Source organism: Aquarana catesbeiana, linkage group LG01 (genome assembly GCF_042186555.1).
Source record: "Aquarana catesbeiana isolate 2022-GZ linkage group LG01, ASM4218655v1, whole genome shotgun sequence".
Taxonomy (NCBI): Eukaryota; Metazoa; Chordata; class Amphibia; order Anura; family Ranidae; genus Aquarana; species Aquarana catesbeiana.
The window spans coordinates 2,836,498-2,859,634 of NC_133324.1; positions in this window are offsets into that span (position 1 = coordinate 2,836,498).

The following is a 23,137-nucleotide window of genomic DNA, read 5'->3' on the forward strand; positions in this document are numbered from 1 at the left end:
TGTCCCTTATTACGGTCTCCTTGTCCCTTATGATGGTCTTCTTGTCCCTTATGACAATCTCCTTGTCCCTTATGACGATCTCCTTGTCCCTTACGACGGTCTCCTTGTCCCTTACGACGGTCTCCTTGTCCCTTATTACGGTCTCCTTGTCCCTTATTACGGTCTCCTTGTCCCTTATGAAGATCACCTTGTCCCTTATGATGATCTCCTTGTCCCTTATGATGATCTCCTTGTACCTTATGACGATCTCCTTGTACATTATGACGATCTCCTCGTCCCTTATGAAGATCTCCTCGTCCCTTATGAAGATCTCCTCGTCCCTTATGACGGTCTCCTCGTCCCTTATGAAGATCTCCTCATCCCTTATGAAGATCTCCTCGTCCCTTATGACGGTCTCCTTGTCCCTTATGACGATCTCCTTGTCCCTTATGACGATCTCCTTGTACATTATGACGATCTCCTCGTCCCTTATGAAGATCTCCTCGTCCCTTATGAAGATCTCCTCGTCCCTTATGAAGATCTCCTCGTCCCTTATGAAGATCTCCTCATCCCTTATGAAGATCTCCTCGTCCCTTATGACGGTCTCCTTGTCCCTTATGACGATCTCCTTGTCCCTTATGACGATCTCCTCGTCCCTTATGACGATCTCCTCGTCCCTTATGAAGATCTCCTCGTCCCTTATGACGGTCTCCTTGTCCCTTATGACGATCTCCTTGTCCCTTATGAAGATCTCCTCGTCCCTTATGAAGATCTCCTTGTACCTTATGACGATCTCCTTGTCCCTTATGACGATCTCCTTGTACCTTATGACGATCTCCTTGTCCCTTATGAAGATCTCCTCGTCCCTTATGAAGATCTCCTCGTCCCTTATGACGGTCTCCTTGTCCCTTATGAAGATCTCCTCGTCCTTTATGACGGTCTTCTTGTTCCTTATGAGGATCTCCTTGTCCCTTATGACGGTCTCCTTGTCCCTTATGACGATCTCCTTGTCCCTTATGATGATCTCCTTGTACCTTATGACAATCTCCTTGTCCCTTATGAAGATCTCCTCGTCCCTTATGAAGATCTCCTCGTCCCTTATGACGGTCTCCTCGTCCCTTATGACGGTCTCCTCGTCCCTTATGACGGTCTCCTTGTCCCTTATGAAGATCTCCTTGTCCTTTATGACGGTCTTCTTGTTCCTTATGATGGTCTCCTTGTCCCTTATTACGGTCTCCTTGTCCCTTATGACGATCACCTTGTCCCTTATGATGATCTCCTTGTCCCTTATGACAATCTCCTTGTCCCTCAGCAGCAGTGTGGGAGTTCATTGAAAACTACAAGCCGACATCGGCAAAGGACAGAACTCTGTGAATGAATGGCACGGCCGCGCTCTTTTCATAAAGTGACAGCTGGTACGGGGAGCTTCTCCCCTCACTGCTGTCACACAGAGGGATCAGATCACTGCCAGAGACATTTTGTGGGGTTTATTTGCCCAAATGTTTAACCCCTTCAATACCGGATACCTTTACCCCCTTCCTGCCCAGGCCAATTTCCAGCTTTCAGCGATCTCACACTTTGAATAACAATTACGCGGTCATGTAATACTGTACCCATATGACATTTTTATCTTTTTTTTCCCCCACAAATAGAGATTTTTTATGATGGTATTTGATCACCTCTGGGGGGTTTTATTTTTTGTGCTACAAATAAAAAAATACAGAAAATTACGAAAATAAAAAGTTTTTCTTTGTTTCTGTTATAAAATGTTGTAAATAAGTACGTTTTCTCCTTCGCGGATGGGCACTGATCATGAGGCGGTACTAATATAGAGCACTGATGGGTGGCACTGATGAGGCAGTACTGACAAGCATTTCTAATGGGCACTGATTGGAATACGTGGTGGGCACTGATTGGCATACCTGGTGGGCATTGATTGGCATCCGTGGTGGGCATTGATTGGCATCCGTGGTGGGCATTGATTGGCATCCGTGGTGGGCACTGATTGGCATACCTGGTGGGCACTGATTGGCATCCGTGGTGGGCACTGATTGGCATACCTGATGGGCACTGCTGAGCATCACTGGCAATCATCGCTGATGGGCCTGCACTGATAATGCTGAATATCAGTGCAGATTCCCCCCCCCCGTCAGGAGAGCCTCTGATTGGCTCTCCTCTACTCGCGCCTTGCCAGCATGACTAAAGCCGATAACTGGCAATGTGCGGTGATATGTAATGTGTATCGCGATTGACTTTTCAGGCGTAGGCACCCCAATGTGTGAGTTTGTTTGTATATTTGGAGGTGGGGCCTCAAACTTTTTTTTGGGGGGGGTTTATGTGTCTGGATTTAACTTTTTGTACAATTAAAAAACATTTTTTTTTTTACTTAACTTTTTTTTCACATAGAGCAGTGGTTCTCATCCCTGTCCTCGAGTACCCCAGCAGGCCATGTTTTGGGAATTTGCTGTCCAAAATACCAAGCCATTGACTCACCTGTGCAAGATAAAGGAAAACCTGCAAACATGGCCTGTTGGGTGTGTGATAGACTCACCCAGGACAGAGTCTTTTGGAGGGGACTACAGGCTAGCCTCTTGCCTGCTGATTATGGGCCCTGGATTTTAAGGGAACAATACTCTTTGTGAGGTGTATGCCTGGGCACCCTTGAAGTAATGTTACTTTGGATTCAAGTCAATGTCCCCCCAAGACACACAGACTTTGGGAACCCTGTAAAGGGCCTATATGCCATATTAGAAATAGTGACTGCTTCACACTGTTGGGACTCATAGCAGATGCTGATGTCATCAACTCCAGCCACCCGTCTGTCTGTTGTCTGCTATAATGTGTTTATTGTAAATACGTCTAGTGTGGGCTCTAAGGATCTTTCACCCATTGTTATTTGTGCTAATTAACTCTGCTATTGTGTGAAGGAGTTCTCTGTTGATATTTACGATAATATGTATTGTATAGTCAGCAAGCTAGGAGACGTCCTGAAAGGTCACATCTGAGTCACCTAGTCTGGTTAAATGACTAGTTAATTAGCTTGTGTTCATTTATGTTTCTGGTTACAGTTTGTATTATCATCCTGGTGTATATATTTGTGTGAGATCTCAAATAAAACAATTTTTGTTCAGCAGCCAAAACGAGTACTGTCTAGTGTCAGGAACCATGAAATCAGACCGAGACAGAAGTACAGTTAAATCACACTTGTTTAATAATAAAAGTAAATAGAACAAACATATTCAAAACATAGCCAGAGTTCAGGAACAGGAATGGATAGTCAGACAAGCCAAATGTCAGGGAGCCGGAGATGAGCGTAGTAAAACAGCAAGCAGGATCTGGAGCCAGAAGGGATGTCAGCCAAGCAAGTCTTCTTCTGCAGGAATGCAGGAGATAGTCTCTGTGATGTTGACTAAGGCAAAGGTAGAGATCCTCTGGGCTGGACGGCTTAAGTAGGCAGAACTGATGAGCAGGATATCATCAACAGCTAAGTAACTATGGTGAGAGAGGAGCTGGCAATTAGCCGACAGCTGAGCAGCCAGCTCAGAGAAGGAAGGGCTGAGCCCAGTCCTGACAGTACCCCCTCCTCAACGACCCCTCCCCCTCGGAGAACCACCAGGCTTGAGGGGAAAACGTCAATGGAAATCACGGAGGAGGACAGTGGCATGTACATCCGAGGATGAGACCCAAGAGCGTTCCTCCGGACCGTACCCTTTCCAATGCACCAGGTACTGTATGCGCCCACGGAACCTTCGGGAGAGTTAACAATGGACTGTACTTCATACTCCTCATAGTTCTCAACCTGTACAGGGTGAGGACGAAGCACCGAGGTGGTAAAGTGGTTGCAGACTAAAGGTTTTAATAAGGAGACATAAAATACATTTGAAATACTCATTTTAGAAGGAAGATCTAATGCGTAAGCCACTGAGTTAATCCTGCAAAGAATACGGAAAGGCCCAATAAACCGAGGTGCAAACTTCAGTGAGGGAACACGAAGTCGGAGGTTGCGAGAGGACAGCCAGACCCTGTCCCCAACCTGGTAGGAAGGCACAGGTAGATGTCTGCGGTCAGCATGGGGTCTGTACCTATCATTAGCATGTCGCAAAGCCTCCTGGACTTGTGTCCAAATGGAACGAAGACCATGGAGATCCTCCTCTAACGCAGGAATACTCTGCGGAACAAATGAGTCAGGTAACATTGAAGGTTGGAAACCATACTTCGCCATAAATGGGGACAATCGGGAAGCAGAATTCAAGGCATTGTTGTGAGCAAACTCTGCCCACGGTAATAGGTCTGACCAGTTGTTATGATGGTCAGAAATATAGCAACGTAGGAATTGCTCCAAGGACTGATTGGCTCGTTCTGTGGCCCCATTAGACTGCGGGTGATACGCAGAGGAGAAAGCAAGCTGAATTCCCAACTGTGCACAAAAGGCTCACCAGAACCAGGACACAAACTGACTACCCCTATCTGAGACAATCATCTTGGGTAGCCCGTGTAAGCGGAAGATCTCCCGAGCAAAAATGGAAGCCAGTTCCTTAGAAGTGGGCAACTTCTTAAGTGGAATACAATGAGACTTTGAGAACCGGTCAACCACCATAAGGATAACTGTGTTGCCCTGGGAGTTGGGTAGCTCCACAATGAAATCCATAGACAGGTGGATCCAGGACCTCTCTCCATTGGGTTTTGGTTGTAGGAGGCCCACTGGAAGATGTTGTGGAGTCTTACTCTGAGCACACACGGAACATGCAGCTATGAAGGCGGTTACATCAGCACGTAGACTAGGCCACCAGAATTGTTGGGACATGGCCCAAAAGAGTTGATTCTTCCCAGGGTGGCCAGCAGCATTGGGAGAATGGTAAGTCTGGAGCACGGTAATACAGAGACATTCTGGGACAAAGCAGCGGTCACAATGTTTCTCAGGAGGAGCATCGACCTGAGCAGCAAGAATTTTGTCACCCAAAGGAGAAGTGAGACTGGCACGAACCGTAGCCAGACTACAATCAGGAGGAATCACAGGAACCGGAACTGACTCCATCTTGGAAGTGGAAGAAAATTGTCGTGACAAAGCGTCAGGCCTTACATTTTTAATAAGCGGACAGCTGAGTTAAGCAGGCTGGTCTGGGCAGAGCTGCGGTTGGATGAAAGCTACAGAGCCCTCCGGTGGCATGTATCCTAAGCGTGCCCCTTGTATAGCAGATGACAGCCCAATGGAAGGCTTTGAGTATGGCGGCCTGGGACTGTTGTAAGTGAAGCTGTCAGGGGATCCTAACTTTGGCAGCAATTTGGTGTGGCGGTTGGACGAAATCATGGAATATCAGAGAAGAGATACTGAATGTTTCAGAAGTGTACCTGGCACTGGAAGATATAGAGTTTTTGGCCATGCAGGAATGGGAGCTGGAGATCACCTACAGACATCTGCTAGACTCTGCTCAGCACCAGGGCTAGGCCCCTTTTTGCCTGGGACTATCCAGAAATACCAGCCAACAGTCCTGAAATCTCGGCTGAAGTGTCAGCAATGGGGCAGAGTAATGCCCCGTACACACGGTCGGACTTTGTTCGGACATTCCGACAACAAAATCCATGGATTTTTTCCGACGGATGTTGGCTCAAACTTGTCTTGCATACACACGGTCACACACAGTTGTCGGAAAATCCGATCGTTCTAAACGCGGTGACGTAAAACACGTATGTCGGGACTAAAAACAGGGCAGTGGCCAATAGCTTTCATCTCTTTATTTATTCTGAGCATGCGTGGCACTTTGTCTGTCGGATTTGTGTACACACGATCGGAATTTCCGACAACGGATTTTGTTGTCTGAAAATTTTATATCCTGCTCTCCAACTTTGTGTGTCGGAAAATCCGATGGAAAATGTGTGATGGAGCCTATACAAGGTCGGAATTTCCGACAACAAGGTCCTATCACACATTTTCCGTGTGTACGGGGCATAACAGTGTGCTTTGCCCATCTCTGCCCACAGCTATGGAAGTGGAGATCTTATAGCGGATGCAGCAAGTGTTGACTGACCTTGACAAACCTGTTTCTGCAGAGGATGAGCTTGGATGGAGAAATGCCTCTGTCTAACGGCAGTTCAAGGGCTTAGGAGAAGAGGAATCTGTCCTCATTCCCCAGACATGGAGCACAAAAAGCAGGGATTTAAATGACTTTTCTTTCTCGAACATCACGGGACACAGAGCCACAGTAATTACTGATGGGTTATATAGGTATCACTGGTGATTGGACACTGGCACACCCTATCAGGAAGTTCAACCCCCTATATAATCCCTCCCCCTTGCAGGGATACCTCAGTTTTTACGCCAGTGTCTTAGGTGATGGACGTGTAAAGATGTCCTGTGCTGAGCTCCAAAGGGAATATCCTAAGATCCTATACTGGGGCAAGCCAGGCGAACCGGATCCATTCAAAGTGTCTTTTCATGGCCGAATTGAATGGTACCCGGGCCTCGTGTCCGAAGAAACGAGGTTTTACCCGTAATGCTTCTCTTTTTAGAGAGCTGGACCCCGCAGATCAGAAAATGGCTTTAAACTTCCTAATTTCTGGCGAGGTGCTTTACGGTCCCAGAACTGTTGGATCCCCCTACTGATGGGGGCCCCAGTCTCTGACGGTTTTTTCAAACGGAGCCCACCGTGAGAGGTGAAGATTGGGTCTGTGTAAACGGCACCCTGCGGCTGGATAAGGTAAGAGGAGATTCCACAGAATTTTTGAGTTCTAGTGGCTTTTCTCCTTTAAGGTAAATGCATGCTATGCCTATTGTGACCACCGGGGGCTGCCAAGAGCACAAACCTACACATGCTGACTGATTGTCTCAGGTGTTGTAATCGCTGTGTATGTCCCAGCGTATCAAGCAGGCTGCAAGCAGGTAAGGTGGATGGGGGGATTTCTCATGTTTGAATGTTCCCCCCCAGGCTAGAGAGGGGCCACAGGGGTCTAGAAAGTGGTTATACCACCCGGGCTCTGTGGCCTAATGGCCACCATCTCTGAAGATAGCCGTTCAGGCAAATCTTGTTACCAGTCTCCCTCCTTCCCCCCCCCATCCCCAGCCTTTTCTCCAGAGCATGACAGGAGAGTCGGCAGTGCGGGAAGCGCTCGTTTTTTTCAAAACTCGAGGGGGGGGGCGGTAGAGGAGGGGGCGGGATGTCAGCACAGAGTGTTTAGACTCCCACTCAGGCCAGCTGCAGGCTATTAAAGGCACTCTGTACAGGTGCACTCAGCCTTCTGAGAGACACAGAGCTGACGGTCGCATGTAAGGTGGGACACAGGCATTCTCCTAGGCAGCATTTACTGAAGTAACACCAGACTGAGCATTGGGTAGCAAGGCTTTTAGCCAGACTACATCGCTCAGCGGACAGTGTTCATTTGTATACCTCACACCTTGTTGCTTTGCACTATGGGTAGAAGAGGTTCAAGCACCCCAGGAACCAGAGACACTAGGGGATCTCGTTCAGGTTCTGAGGGCCCCCTGTCGGCAGCATCCTTCCCCCCTAAAGATGGGCCAGGGACGGCTAGCCAGGGAGAGCCATCGGGGTCAGGGGCTACACCTGCTTCTGGCACTTCAGCCCCTGTATATATTACACAAGAGGTTTTTTTCCTCAACCATTAATGGTCTAGAGGAAAGATTAATGGCCGTGATTACGTCTTCACTCAGTGGAAGAAAACGCACTAGGCCTTCCTCTGTTCCCCAAGACCCTCAGACAGAGGAGCTCTGGGATAAAGGAGATGAATCCCTTTCAGAGGATCGGGATGGGATGGATGATTCCTCTTCGGAGGATTCAGGTGGAGAGGGACCCTCTGCGACTTCCCAAGAGGAGAAAGTCTTAGTGCAGATCCTCACTGGATTGGTCCGCTCCACATTTAAGTTGCCCATACCTGAAACTGCTAAAGAATCCTCTTCTGCTTTGGGGTCACTGAAACCTTTCCAAGCAGCACATGCTTTTCCTGTTCATACTTTACTTGAAAAGCTTATTTATTCTGAGTGGGATCACCCAGACAAACGTTTTTTTCCGCCGAGAAAGTTTTCAACACTTTATCCGATGGAAGAAAAGTTTATTAAAATGTGGGGAATTCCGGCTATTGATGCCGCCATTTCCTCAATAAATAATAGCCTGACTTGTCCTGTAGACAATGCTCAGATGCTCAGGGATCCTGTAGATAAAAGGATGGAATCCCTATTGAAGGATGTTTTCTCCTTAGCAGGATCAGTGGCCCAACCTGCAATAGCAGCGATTGGAGTCTGTCAATACTTAAGAGACCATGTTAAGCAGGTCATCAAAGTATTACCTGAACAGCAGGCCCAGGGGTTTGCTAACCTTCCAGCGGCCTTATGCTTTGTGGTTGACGCCATTAGAGATTCTATCGTGCAAACCTCCCGTCTTTCACTGGGGTTGGTGCATATACGTAGAATCCTATGGTTGAAAAATTGGTCAGCCGAAGCACCATGTAAGAAGCTACTGGCTGGGTTTCCATTTCGTGGTGCAAGGTTGTTTGGAGAGGACTTGGATAACTATATCAAGAGAATCTCTTGTGGGAAAAGCACTCTCTTACCTGTCAAGAAGAAGAGTAAGCGTCCCTCTTTCAAACGGACTCTTTCCCCAGCGCCGGGGGCTTCAGCCTCCAGGCAGTCTCGACGGCCGCCTCCATCGGGGTCCAGAGACAAGAGTCAACCCCAGGGACAAAAGAAGTCCTGGGGAAAGAAGCCTACTAGGCAAAACACTAAGACCTCTGCATGAGGGGGCGCCCCCGCTCACTCGAGTGGGGGGAAGACTGCGACAATTCTCAGAGCTCTGGCAGGAGGACTTCCAGGACAGATGGGTAGTCTCCACGGTAACCTTAGGGTACAAGCTGGAGTTTCAGGAATTCCCTTCTCCTCGGTTCCTCAGATCAAATGTTCCCAGAGACCCAGAGAAGAAGCAGTCGCTCCTTCTAGCGTTAGAGCGACTTTTGTCGCAGGAGGTCATTATGATAGTTCCCGCAAAGGACCAGGGATTGGGCTTCTATTCCAACCTTTTACCGTCCAAAAGCCAAATGGGGATGTCAGGCCCATTTTGGACTTAAGGGATCTGAACCGATTCCTAAGGATTCAATCCTTCCGCATGGAATCAATTCGAACAGTAGTTCCCACCCTGCAGGGAGGAGAATTTCTGGCATCAATAGACATCAGAGATGCATATCTGCATGTGCCCATTTTTCCTGCTCATCAGAAGTTTCTGCGCTTCGAGGTAGGAGGGCGCCATTTCCAGTTTATGGCTCTGCCCTTTGGGATAGCCACTGCACCTCGAGTGTTCACAAAGATCTTGGCTCCTCCTCTGGCCAGATTAAGGGCTCAGGGTATAGCTGTCATAGCATACCTAGACGACCTGCTCTTGATAGACCGGTCGGTAGCCTCTTTGAATGGAAACTTGAGGACCACGGTCAGGTATCTAGAACACCTGGGTTGGATCCTCAACTTAGAAAAGTCTTTCCTAAAACCAGTAAGAAGACTGGAATATTTAGGTCTGATTATACATACAAGCCAGGAGAAAATATTTCTACCCCAGGCAAAGATCACTGCTTTGAGAGAGCTGATTCTGACAGTAAGGACCAAGAAGGGTCCCTCAGTCCGCCTTTGTATGAGGCTACTAGGGAAGATGGTGTCTTCATTCGAAGCAGTTCCCTATGCTCAGTTTCACTCAAGAATGCTGCAACACAGTATTCTGTCGACCTGGAACAAGAAGGTTCAGGCATTAGACTTTCCGATGCACCTGTCGCATGCGGTGCGTCAGAGCCTCAATTGGTGGCTCATACCCGAAAACCTGCAGAAGGGGAAATCCTTTCTACCGGTTACCTGGACGGTGGCAACAACAGATGCCAGTCTGTCAGGTTGGGGAGCAGTTCTGGAACAGGCTGCGGTCCAAGGAGTATGGTCCAAGACAGAGAGGACCTTACCCATCAACATTCTGGAGATCCGGGCGATACATCTAGCTCTAAAAGCCTGGACTATCAGGCTACAGGGTTGTCCGGTCAGGATCCAGTCCGACAATGCCACAGCAGTGGCTTATGTCAATCATCAGGGAGGCACCCGGAGCCGAGCTGCTCAAAAAGAGGTGAACCAGATCTTAGTCTGGGCAGAGATGCATGTGCCATGCATATCGGCAGTTTTCATCCCGGGAATAGAGAATTGGCAGGCGGACTATCTAAGTCGCCAGCAGTTACTTCCAGGGGAATGGTCTCTGCATCCCGACGTCTTTTGGGCCATATGCCAAAGATGGGGGGTTCCAGATGTAGATCTCTTTGCATCCCGATTCAACAAAAAGATAGACAGATTTGTGGCAAGGACAAAAGATCCTCTTGCATGCGGGACGGATGCGTTGGTGATTCCGTGGCATCGGTTCTCACTGATTTACGCATTCCCGCCTATTCTGCTACTACCACGACTCCTTCGCAGGATCAGGCAGGAAAGGAAGTCGGTACTTCTGGTGGCCCCCGCTTGGCCCAGAAGGACTTGGTATGCAGAAATAGTAAGGATGACGGTAGGTTCCCCGTGGACACTACCGGAACGCCCAGACCTGTTATCTCAAGGTCCAGTGTTCCATCCTGCCTTACAAACGATAAATTTGACGGTTTGGCTATTGAGACCCACGTTCTGAAGAGTCGTGGGCTCTCAGGTCCTGTCATATCTACCTTGATTAATGCAAGGAAGCCAGCTTCCAGGATGATTTATCATAGAGTCTGGAAAGCTTATATAACCTGGTGTGAATCCAGAGGTTGGCATCCCAGGAAATATGTCATAGGTAGAATCCTTGATTTTCTACAGATGGGATTAGAGATGAAGCTGGCCTTGAGTACCATCAAGGGCCAGGTCTCTGCTTTATCAGTATTATTTCAGCGGCCACTTGCTTCGCATTCTTTGGTCCGAAACTTTATGCAGGGGGTGATGCGTCTTAATCCTCCGGTTAAAGCGCCCCTAAACCCCTGGGACTTGAATTTGGTCCTGGCTGTGTTACAGAAACGGCCTTTTGAACCAATAAGTCAGATTCCTTTGGTCTTGTTGACAAGGAAATTAATTTTTCTGGTGGCCATCTCTTCTGCTAGAAGAGTATCAGAATTAGCAGCCCTTTCCTGTAAGGAGCCTTATTTGATTATACACAAGGATAGAGTGGTACTACGCCCTCATCCTAGTTTTTTACCGAAGGTGGTTTCTGATTTTCATTTAAACCAAGACATTGTTCTACCTTCCTTTTTTCCAGATCCCTGTTCTCCGGAAGAGAGATCTCTACATTCGTTGGATGTAGTAAGAGCAGTTAAGGCCTATCTAGGGGCAACTACTCAGATCCGCAAGACGGATGTTTTGTTTGTGCTGCCAGAGGGTCCCAATAGAGGACAGGCAGCGTCAAAAGCTACCATTTCTAAATGGATTCGACAGTTGATCATTCAAGCTTATGGTTTGAAACAGAAGATTCCTCCGTTTCAGATCAGGGCACATTCCACAAGGGCTATTGGTGCTTCTTGGGCAGTGCATCACCGGGCCTCTATGGCTCAAATCTGCAAGGCCGCAACCTGGTCTTCAGTTCATACATTCACCAGATTCTATCAGGTGGATGTGAGAAGGCATGAGGATATCGCCTTTGGGCGTAGTGTGCTGCAGGCAGCAGTACAGGGTCCTCAGGTCTGATTGCACCCTACTTGGTCGTGGTTCCCCCCCCTCAGGTAGCATTGCTCTGGGACATCCCATCAGTAATTACTGTGGCTCTGTGTCCCGTGATGTTCGAGAAAGAAAATAGGATTTTTTAAAACAGCTTACCTGTAAAATCCTTTTCTTTCGAAGGACATCACGGGACACAGAGGTCCCACCCCTCTTCTAATACACTATATTGCTTGGCTACAAAACTGAGGTATCCCTGCAAGGGGGAGGGATTATATAGGGGGTTGAACTTCCTGATAGGGTGTGCCAGTGTCCAATCACCAGTGATACCTATATAACCCATCAGTAATTACTGTGGCTCTGTGTCCCGTGATGTCCTTCGAAAGAAAAGGATTTTACAGGTAAGCTGTTTTAAAAAATCCTATTTTCATCAGAGGATGTTATGGATGATGAGTTGCCTGCCAAAGTGTTAGCACTGAGCCCAAGGGCTACCAGCCCATGCCCTGGATTTTCAGAAATTCCAGAGACTGGGGATTTAATAGACTTTTCTATAGAGGGAAAAAACACCTAGCGAACCCCCAGCAGAAGTGCTGTCAGCAGCACAGAGTACTGCAGACCCCTGCTTCACACTCGTGGCAGTTTTGGAGGACCGAAGTGAGAAGATGGTGGTTCTTCTTCCCCAGTGGATTTCAGAGATGCAGGGAGGGGAAGCAGTCATTCCGCCTCCCCAACAAGGATTCGTGCACCTGGGAGATGGCACCAAAGAAAGGGCATCCCAGCAGCAGACGCCGCCCCAGAATGATAACACCAACCAAGCTGAAGCACTGGCAACCGGACAGAGGGTCCAAGACCTCTGCCCCACACCTGCGACAGTTCTGGAGGCCCGGGGTGAGGAGGTGGCGGTCACTCCCGAGCTGCAGATTGGGATCCAGGGGGAGAAGGGAGAGGAGGTTGTCGTCTTCCCTCCCCAACAGTTAGCCGGAATGGATGATTTGAGCGCTGAAGCTCTAACAAGGCAGAACACTACTGGCCTCTGCACACAACAATCCACTCCACAGGTGCTCCAAGGAGAGAACGCAACTGGTACCTCACAACGGCAGCTTGATCTGGTGTCGGTGGATGGGCCTGCGGTCTCTACTAACAGAAACCCAGCAGAAGTGCTGACAACAGGGCAGAGTGCTACCAACCTCTGCCCAGCACCAGCAACAACTGCGGAGTTCCAGGGAGCCGGGGAAGTCTGCCTCCCTCCCCAGCGACAAGCTGATGTAGTGAAGCTCCTACACCAAGCTAAACCGCTAGCAATAGGACAGAGCGCTGCTGGCCTCTGCCCTCATCTAACAAAGAATGGATTTCCTGTGGAAGTGGAATGGACTATGGTCTCCACTTGTATACCCCAGGGATGCTGGGAAGTCAGCCCAGATACAGCATGACGAAGTGAGCTCAGCCACCCTGTCTTCTCTCCAGCGGCTGAAGGGACTGCAGGGGGAAGGACCAGTCCACACTTCCCCACCAACAGCGGGTATGTTCTACAGTGGGTACAGGCATTGGGGGACTAGAACTACAGACTAACTTCAGAGTCAACCCGTCTGGGGTCTCCTCTTGTGTGGCCAATATCCTTAAAGGATCGATCGGAGGTACCACCAGGCTTGCTGAGACGGATCTTTAGAATCATCTCATTTCTCAATGCTGTTATGATCTCTGTAATAGGGATCATCTCCATCTGGTGAGTAGGCTGAGTGCTTGGTGTTGGTGGAGGATTCCTACCGTCACCCATTCATTGGATTAATGAAATCACCTCTTCACTGGAAAATGTTTGATGAGATTCTTTGGACTTAAAATTATTTTCTTATCCTCGGTTATTTGGACATTATCATTTTTTGATTTTTATCAAGCTGACGGAATTTACATGTTTGAGCACAGTTTATTTACACTTGTGTTTATCATTTAGTGTTTGATTAATTCTCCCATTGGAGTGAATCCGGTAGTTGTATATTTTATTTTGCACTGTTTGCACTTTAAATTAAGGTATTAACCCACAGGGAGCGCGGTTCATTACACACATATCTTCACTCACTAGTTTACCACAACTTTAGGACGGGCAGCTCCATTCGATTATTTTATATTTTTTATTACAATTCATCATCCAACTGCGCAGGTAGGGAATAATAATTATTCCCCTACCATCACTACTGGCAATCACTTGTTTGGTTGGTCATGTGCCCCCCCAGTTCCTGGACCGGTCCCTGACAAAGGAGGGGCCCTATTTAAACATCATCTACCTGTACCCCAGCCCCAGTTCTAGTGAACTGTCATTTAAGTGTACCCCTGTTTTTTTGCCTTTTTGTTCCTATTTTTGACCTTTGCTACATCCCTCTACTGTCTGCCATTCATGTTGACCTTCTCTACATTCAATGGACACCTCTCCTTTCTGCTCTGAAATTTGCTACACTTAATAATACTTCTTCTGTCTGCTGCCAGCCACCAGTCCTGACTCCTCCTGAGTGGCCTCCATCTTGTTTCTTCAATCGCTGTATGGTACGTTCAGCAAAAGGTCTGGTATGGTCTCGGGAGGGGAACCCCATGCCACTTTTCAAAAAAATTTTGGCGTGGGGTTCCCCTTTGATGTGATTGTAAAGGCTCGCTTAAAAAAAAAATAAAAATAACAAACATGTTATAGTTACCTCCTCTGTGCAGTTGGTTTTGCACAGAGATCCTCCTCTTCTCGGGTCCCTCTTTGCTGCTCCTGGCCCCTCCCTCCTTTGAGTGGTCCCTCAGCCAGCAGCTTTCTACAGGTTGTCACACAAGCCGAGTCAGAGCTCCATGTATCCATTCAGACACGGTGCCCCGCCCCCTCTCGCCCCTGATTGGCTGACTGACTTTGACAGCCGGGGGACTCAATAGCACCGCTGCTCTGTCTCAGCCAATCAGGAGGAGTGTACTGGATTGCTGAGGAGATCGTGAACATTGCTGGAGAAAGAAGGAGCTCAGGTAGGTAATTGGGGGGGGGGGGTGCTGGGGAGGCTGCTTCACACATACAATGCATTAAGATAAAAAATCCTTCTGCCTTTACATCTCCTTTAAGATCCACACCAGACCCCGAAGGGCCTGGTATGGAATTGGGGGGCGGGGGACCGCACGCCGTTTTTTTTTTTCTTCTTAATTTTGACCTGGGGCTCCTTAACCACTTGACGACCGCCTCACGCCGATGTACGTTGGCAAGGTGGCACGGACAGGCAAAATCACGTACATGTACGTGATTTTGCCTTCCGCGGGTGGGGGGTCCGATCGGACCCCCCCCGGTGCCCGAGGCGGTCGTCTTTTATCCCACGGCGATCGGAGGTGAGGGGGAGGCCATCCGTTCGTGGCCCCCCCCTCGCGATCGCCGCCGGCCAATCGAATCATTCCTTTGCTGCTGTATGCTAAACAGCAGCAAAGGAAATGATGTCATCTCTCCTCGGCTCGGTAATTTCCGTTCCGGCCCGAGGAGAGAAGACATCAATGTGAGTGCACCAACACTACACACACACAGTAGAACATGCCAGGCACACAAAACACCCCGATCCCCCCCCAATCACCCCCCCTGTCACAAACTGACACCAGCAGGTTTTTTGTTTTTTTTTTCCTGATTACTGCATTGGTGTCAGTTTGTGACAGTTACAGTGTTGGGACAGTTAGTATTACCCCCCTGTAGGTCTAGGGTACCCCCCTAACCCCCCCTAATAAAGTTTTAACCCCTTGATCACCCCCCCTCACCAGTGTCGCTAAGCGATCATTTTTCTGATCGCTGTATTAGTGTCGCTGGTGACGCTAGTTAGGGAAGTAAATATTTAGGTTCGCCGTCAGCATTTTATAGCGACAGGGACCCCCATATACTACCGAATAAATGTTTTAACCCCTTGATGGCCCCCTAGTTAACCCTTTCACCACTGATCACCGTATAACCGTTACGGATGACGCTGGTTAGTTTGTTTATTTTTTATAGTGTCAGGGCACCCGCCGTTTATTACCGAATAAAGGTTTAGCCCCCTGATCGCCCGGCGGTGATATGCGTCGCCCCAGGCAGCGTCAGATTAGCGCCAGTACCGCTAACACCCATGCACGCAGCATACACCTCCCTTAGTGGTATAGTATCTGAACGCATCAATATCTGATCAGATCTATACTAGCGTCCCCAGCAGTTTAGGGTTCCCAAAAACGCAGTGTTAGTGGGATCAGCCCAGATACCTGCTAGCACCTGCGTTTTGCCCCTCCGCCCGGCCCAGTCCAGCCCACCCAAGTGCAGTATCGATCGATCACTGTCACTTACAAAACGCATAACTACAGCGTTTGCAAAGTCAGGCCTGATCCCTGCGATCGCTAACAGTTTTTTTGGTAGCGTTTTGGTGAACTGGCAAGCACCAGCGGCCTAGTACACCCCGGTCGTAGTCAAACCAGCACTGCAGTAACACTTGGTGACGTGGCGAGTCCCATAAGTGCAGTTCAAGCTGGTGAGGTGGCAAGCACAAGTAGTGTCCCGCTGCCACCAAGAAGAAGACGAACACAGGCCTGTCGTGTCCATAATGCCCTTCCTGCTGCATTCGCCAATCCTAATTGGGAACCCACCACTTCTGCAGCGCCCGTACTTCCCCCATTCACATCCCCAACCAAATGCAGTCGGCTGCATGAGAGGCATTTTCTTTATGTCCTCCCGAGTACCCCTACCCAACGAGCCCCCCCAAAAAGATGTCGTGTCTGCAGCAAGCGCGGATATAGGCGTGACACCCGCTATTATTGTCCCTCCTGTCCTGACAATCCTGGTCTTTGCATTGGTGAATGTTTTGAACGCTACCATTCACTAGTTGAGTATTAGCGTAGGGTACAGCATTGCACAGACTAGGCACACTTTCACAGGGTCTCCCAAGATGCCATCGCATTTTGAGAGACCCGAACCTGGAACCGGTTACCGTTATAAAAGTTAGTTACAAAAAAAAGTGTAAAAAAAAAAAATATATATATATAAAATAAAAAAAAATAGTTGTCGTTTCATTGTTCTCTCTCTCTCTATTCTCTCTCTATTGTTCTGCTCTTTTTTACTGTATTCTATTCTGCAATGTTTTATTGTTATTATGTTTTATCATGTTTGCTTTTCAGGTATGTAATTTTTTTATACTTTACCGTTTACTGTGCTTTATTGTTAACCATTTTTTTGTCTTCAGGTACGCCATTCACGACTTTGAATGGCTATACCAGAATGATGCCTGCAGGTTTAGGTATCATCTTGGTATCATTCTTTTCAGCCAGCGGTCGGCTTTCATGTAAAAGCAATCCTAGCAGCTAATTAGCCTCTAGACTGCTTTTACAAGCCGTGGGAGGGAATGCCCCCCCCCCACCGTCTTCCGTGTTTTTCTCTGGCTCTCCTGTCTCAACAGGGAACCTGAGAATGCAGCCGGTGATTCAGCCAGCTGACCATAGAGCTGATCAGAGACCAGAGTGGCTCCAAACATCTCTATGGCCTAAGAAACCGGAAGCTACGAGCATTTTATGACTTAGATTTCGCCGGATGTAAATAGCGCCATTGGGAAATTGGGGAATCATTTTATCACACCGATCTTGTTGTCGTCAGATGCTTTGAGGGCAGAGGAGAGATCTAGGGTCTAATAGACCCCAATTTTTTCAAAAAAGAGTACCTGTCACTACCTATTGCTATCATAGGGGATATTTACATTCCCCGAGATAACAATAAAAATGATTAAAAAAAAAAAAAAATGAAAGGAACAATTTAAAAATAAGATAAAAAAGCAAAAAAATAATAAAGAAAAAAAAAAGCGCCCCTGTCCCCCCTGCTCTCGCGCTAAGGCGAGCGCAAGCGTCGGTCTGGCGTCAAATGTAAACAGCAATTGCACCATGCATGTGAGGTATCACAGCGAAGGTCAGATCGAGGGCAGTAATTTTAGCAGTAGACCTCCTCTGTAAATCTAAAGTGGTAACCTGTAAAGGCTTTTAAAGGCTTTTAAAAATGTATTTATTTTGTTGCCACTGCACGTTTGTGCGCAATTTTAAAGCATGTCATGTTTGGTATCCATGTACTCGGCCTAAGATCATCTTTTTTATTTCATCAAACATTTGGGCAATATAGTGTGTTTTAGTGCATTAAAATTTAAAAAGGTGTGTTTTTTCCCTAAAAAATGCGTTTGAAAAATCGCTGCGCAAATACTGTGTGAAAAAAAAAAATTAAACACCCACCATTTTAATCTGTAGGGCATTTGCTTTAAAAAATATATAATGTTTGGGGGTTCAAAGTAATTTTCTTGCAAAAAAATAATAATTTTTTCATGTAAACTAATAGTGTCAGAAAGGGCTTTGTCTTCAAGTGGTTAGAAGAGTGGGTGATGTGTGACATAAGCTTCTAAATGTTGTGCATAAAATGCCAGGACAGTTCAAAACCCCCCCAAATGACCCCATTTTGGAAAGTAGACACCCCAAGCTATTTGCTGAGAGGCATGTCGAGTCCATGGAATATTTTATATTGTGACACAAGTTGCAGGAAAGAGACAAATTTTTTTTTTTTTTGCACAAAGTTGTCACTAAATGATATATTGCTCAAACATGCCATGGGAATATGTGAAATTACACCCCAAAATACATTCTGCTGCTTCTCCTGAGTACGGGGATACCACATGTGTGAGACTTTTTGGGAGCCTAGCCGCGTACGGGGCCCCGAAAACCAAGCACCGCCTTCAGGCTTTCTAAGGGCGTAAATTTTTGATTTCACTCTTCACTGCCTATTACAGTTTCGGAGGCCATGGAATGCCCAGGTGGCACAAACCCCCCCCCAAATGACCCCATTTTGGAAAGTAGACACCCCAAGCTATTTGCTGAGAGGTATAGTGAGTATTTTGCAGACCTCACTTTTTGTCACAAAGTTTTGAAAATTAAAAAAAGAAAAAAAAAATTTTTTTTTTTGTCTTTCTTCATTTTCAAAAACAAATGAGAGCTGCAAAATACTCACCATGCCTCTCAGCAAATAGCTTGGGGTGTCTACTTTCCAAAATGGGGTCATTTGGGGGGCGGTTTGTGCCACCTGGGCATTCCATGGCCTCCGAAACTGTGATAGGCAGTGAAGAGTGAAATCAAAAATTTACACCCTTAGAAATCCTGAAGGCGGTGATTGGTTTTCGGGGTCCCGTACGCGGCTAGGCTCCTAAAAAGTCTCACACATGTGGTATCCCCATACTCAGGAGAAGCAACAGAATGTATTTTGGGGTGCAATTCCACATATGCCCATGGCCTGTGTGAGCAATATATCATTTAGTGACAACTTTGTGCAAAAAAAAAAAAAAAAATTTGTCAAAAAAAAAAAAATTTGTCACTAAAAAGTGGGAGGCACATATACAAACTGTTGTAATTCCTACACCGTTCACCTGATTTCAATGTAAATCCCCTCAAATTAAAGCTGAAAGTCTGCAGTTAAACCACATCTTGTTCATTTCATTTCAAATCCATTGTGGTGTATAGAGCCAAAAAGATTAGAATTGTGTCGATGTCCCAATATTTATGGACCTGACTGTATAATTGCATTTTATAGTTGCCCCCCTACTTTTGTCCCTGTCCCCCCCCATGTGCCCCCCCTAAATATGAAAGCTGGAGACGCCACTGTTGCCAAGCTGTCTCTGGCCATATAACTGACCTAGAGCAAGCAATGGTGTAATCAGGTGTACTTGACACTTGGGGCAGATTATGTTTATTTTAATTATTACTACTGAAAATAATTTTGACTAAGGCCCCTTTCACACTGAGGCGCTTTGCAGGAGCTAAAGTGCTAAAAATAGCGCCTGCAAAGCACCCTGAAAGAGCCGCTCAATGCACTCCAATGTGAAAGCCCCCCGAGGCCTCTCACACTGGAGCGGTGCGCTTGCAGGGCGGTCTAAAAAAGTCCTGCAAGCCGCATCTTTGGAGCGCTGTAGGAGTGGTGTATTTACAATCAAGACTATTTCAGTCGTAATAATTAAATAAATGAATGCTAATAATGGCCAAAAAAGAAATGGAGACAGAAGCTATATTTTTCTCTGAACAATGTTAAAATAATAATGCTGGTAAAGAAAAAAATACATTCAAGGATTTAATAGCAGCACATTAAAACATATGAACAATAGCAACATAGTTTCACAGTGATAGGCCCGCAGAGAAACAAATATAGTAAAATTGTCTACTAAACAATGTTGACTTAACAATATGTAGGCAAAAAATGGGAATCCTGGCAGCACATAGGCTAAAAAAAATGGGAAATTGTATATAATACAGTATATCAGAAAAAAAGGTAATTTCTTACAATACGCAATACAGGACAAAAATTTCCAATGGTGACTGCTCTATCCAAGACAGAAGAAAAGGTCTGCCCTGTGATGCTGGGACTGTATACTCTGCCCTGTGATCTGAGCTGTATACTCCTGACACTATGGGTGGAAGCAAGTGGAATACAGGGGATGGAGTGGGTGGATTCTATAAGGGGTGTGGTTTATGAGAAGTGGGAGGGGTCAAAAATGATGGGTGGGGTCTGGCGCCCCCAATCCAAAAACTTCACCAGCCGCCACTGCCGTGCGCGCCCACACTCACGTGCACTTGTGACAGATGTTGGCACCAAATGGGCTATTTCTACTGGGCCAATGCTCAGGATCAGTGCTGCTTTGTCTTCAGCCTCCTGTGTATTCTGTTACTCTGTATCCTGATCCCAGTTGCTGACCCAGCTTGTCTTGACTACTCTCTGAACTCCGCCTGCACTGACCTCGGCTTGTCCCCTGACTACTCTCTGAACTCCGCCTGCACTGACCTCGGCTTGTCCCCTGACTACTCTCTGAACTCCGCCTGCACTGACCTCGGCTTGTCCCCTGACTATTCTCTGAACTCCGCCTGCACTGACCTTGGCTTGTCCCCTGACTACTCTCTGAACTCTGCCTGCACTGACCTCGGCTTGTCCCCTGACTACTCTCTGAACTCCGCCTGCACTGACCTCGGCTTGTCCCCTGACTACTCTCTGAACTCCGCCTGCATTGACCTCGGCTTGTCCCCTGACTACTCTCTGAACTCCGCCTGCACTGACCTCGGCTTGTCCCCTGACTACTCTCTGAACTCCGCCTGCACTGACCTCGGCTTGTCCCCTGACTACTCTCTGAACTCCGCCTGCACTGACCTCGGCTTATTCCCTGACTACTCTCTGAACTCCGCCTGCACTGACCTCGGCTTGTCCCCTGACCTCCGCTTCTGTCTGCTCCACTACAGTGCCAATGCTCTGTGCCCCGAGCCCGCCCTATTTTGAAGCCTATTAGAGCCTCTGGTCAGGTGCTTCAAAAACACCCCCCCATCCCCGCCATAGGAATTCATGCGCCCGGCGTCCTGAAAGGGACAGGTGCATGAATAGGGAGAGCGGCGGTGGTGTTAGGGGAGGGCGGCGCCCCTGTGCCCACAATGCATGGGCCGCCACTGCTCCATTGGCTCCTGCTTCACTGAGCGGTACCAGACCCGGCTTGTTCCCTGACCATGCTCCTGCCTGTGCCCTGTACACGATCCATCTTGCCTGTGTATGACCTGGCCTTGACCCTGCTTTCACCAGTACCCCCCTACCACCCTGCTGTTCCGACTGGCCTACAGTCGGATACCAGCAACCATCTTGGCTGCCCGCTGTCCCCAGCACCAGCTTGCCTCAGTCTGCTACCTACCAGCTTGGCTGCTACTGGAGCTCCCTGACAACTTCACCTGCCCAGCGTGGACACTTACCCTGCTGCTAGCAAGACTTACAGGCACTCGTGCCACTCTCTACTTCTAAACCTCCTATCTACACTACCAGGGGCCCCAAGTCAGAGGTCCTCCTCACCATATCAGGCTCTGCTACCAGGTACGTGATATCCACTTTAAAGTTATTATTTCCAATCACGTCTTGAAGGTTTAACTGCTTTGTCTTATAAAAAAGTGAAAACATTAACCTGACTTTCATGTGACCTCTCAATGCCTCTCGTAAAATGATTCCAGAAAATTTACACTTGTAAAGCAATTCTCTGTGTTCTCTTCCTCAATATCGTAGGCTTTCTCGTTGGAGGAGCAGTGGATCCAACAGAATGGGCAAAGGGCTGTTTTCTTGCTTTCCTAAAGACGTACACTGTATTGGGACACCTGTCTTTACACACACATGAACTTTAATGGCATCCCAGTCTTAGTCCGTAGGGTTCAATGTTGGGTTGGCCCCACCCTTTGCAGCTATAACAGCTTCATCTCTTCTGGGAAGGCTAAAAGTACAACTCCAAAACTGTCCTCCTCCTGGACACTGACACCACTGATAATCAAAGATGCAAAACCCCCTTAAGGACTAGGAACTCTCAGTCCCTTAGAAAGTAGCACAAAATGTTGTAGGCCACATACCAGAGTATCTCCCACTCCACTGTAGACACTGATCCCATCTCTACTGTCTGCAGGAACTACCAGCTCACCTGGCTGCTTCTTCACCAACTCACCTGGTTCCTCCGAAGATCTCCCAGGACTAGGGATGAGCTTCGAGTTCGAGTCGAACTCATGTTCGACTCGAACATTGGCTGTTCGCAAGTTCACCGAACAGCGAACAATTTGGGGTGTTCGCGGCAAATTCGAATGCCGCGGAACACCCTTTAAAAGTCTATGGGAGAAATCAAAAGTGCTAATTTTAAAGGCTAATATGCAAGTTATTGTCATAAAAAGTGTTTGGGGACCTGGGTCCTGCCCCAGGGGACATGGATCAATGCAAAAAAAAGTTTTAAAAACGGCCGTTTTTTCAGGAGCAGTGATTTTAATAATACTTAAAGTCAATCAATAAAAGTGTAATATCCCTTTAAATTTCGTACCTGGGGGGTGTCTATAGTGTGCCTGTAAAGGGGCGCATGTTTCCTGTGTTTAGAACAGTCTGACAGCAAAATGACATTTTGAAGGAAAAAACTCATTTAAAACTACCCGCGGCTATTGCATTGCCGACAATACACATAGAAGTTCATTGATAAAAACGGCATGGGAATTCCCCAAAGGGGAACCCCGAACCAAAATTTAAAAAAAAAAATGACGTGGGGGTCCCCCTAAATTCCATACCAGGCCCTTCAGGTCTGGTATGGATATTAAGGGGAACCCCGGCCAAAATTTAAAAAAAAAAATGACGTGGGGTTCCCCCTAAATTCCATACCAGACCCTTCAGGTCTGGTATGGATTTTAAGGGGAACCCCGCGCCAAAAAAAAAAAAAAAAACGGCGTGGGGTCCCCCCAAAAATCCATACCAGACCCTTATCCGAGCACGCAACCTGGCAGGCCGCAGGAAAAGAGGGGGGGACGAGAGTGCGGCCCCCCCTCCCTCCTGAACTGTACCAGGCCACATGCCCTCAACATTGGGAGGGTGCTTTGGGGTAGCCCCCCAAAACACCTTGTCCCCATGTTGATGAGGACAAGGGCCTCATCCCCACAACCCTGGCCGGTGGTTGTGGGGGTCTGCGGGCGGGGGGCTTATCGGAATCTGGAAGCCCCCTTTAACAAGGTGAC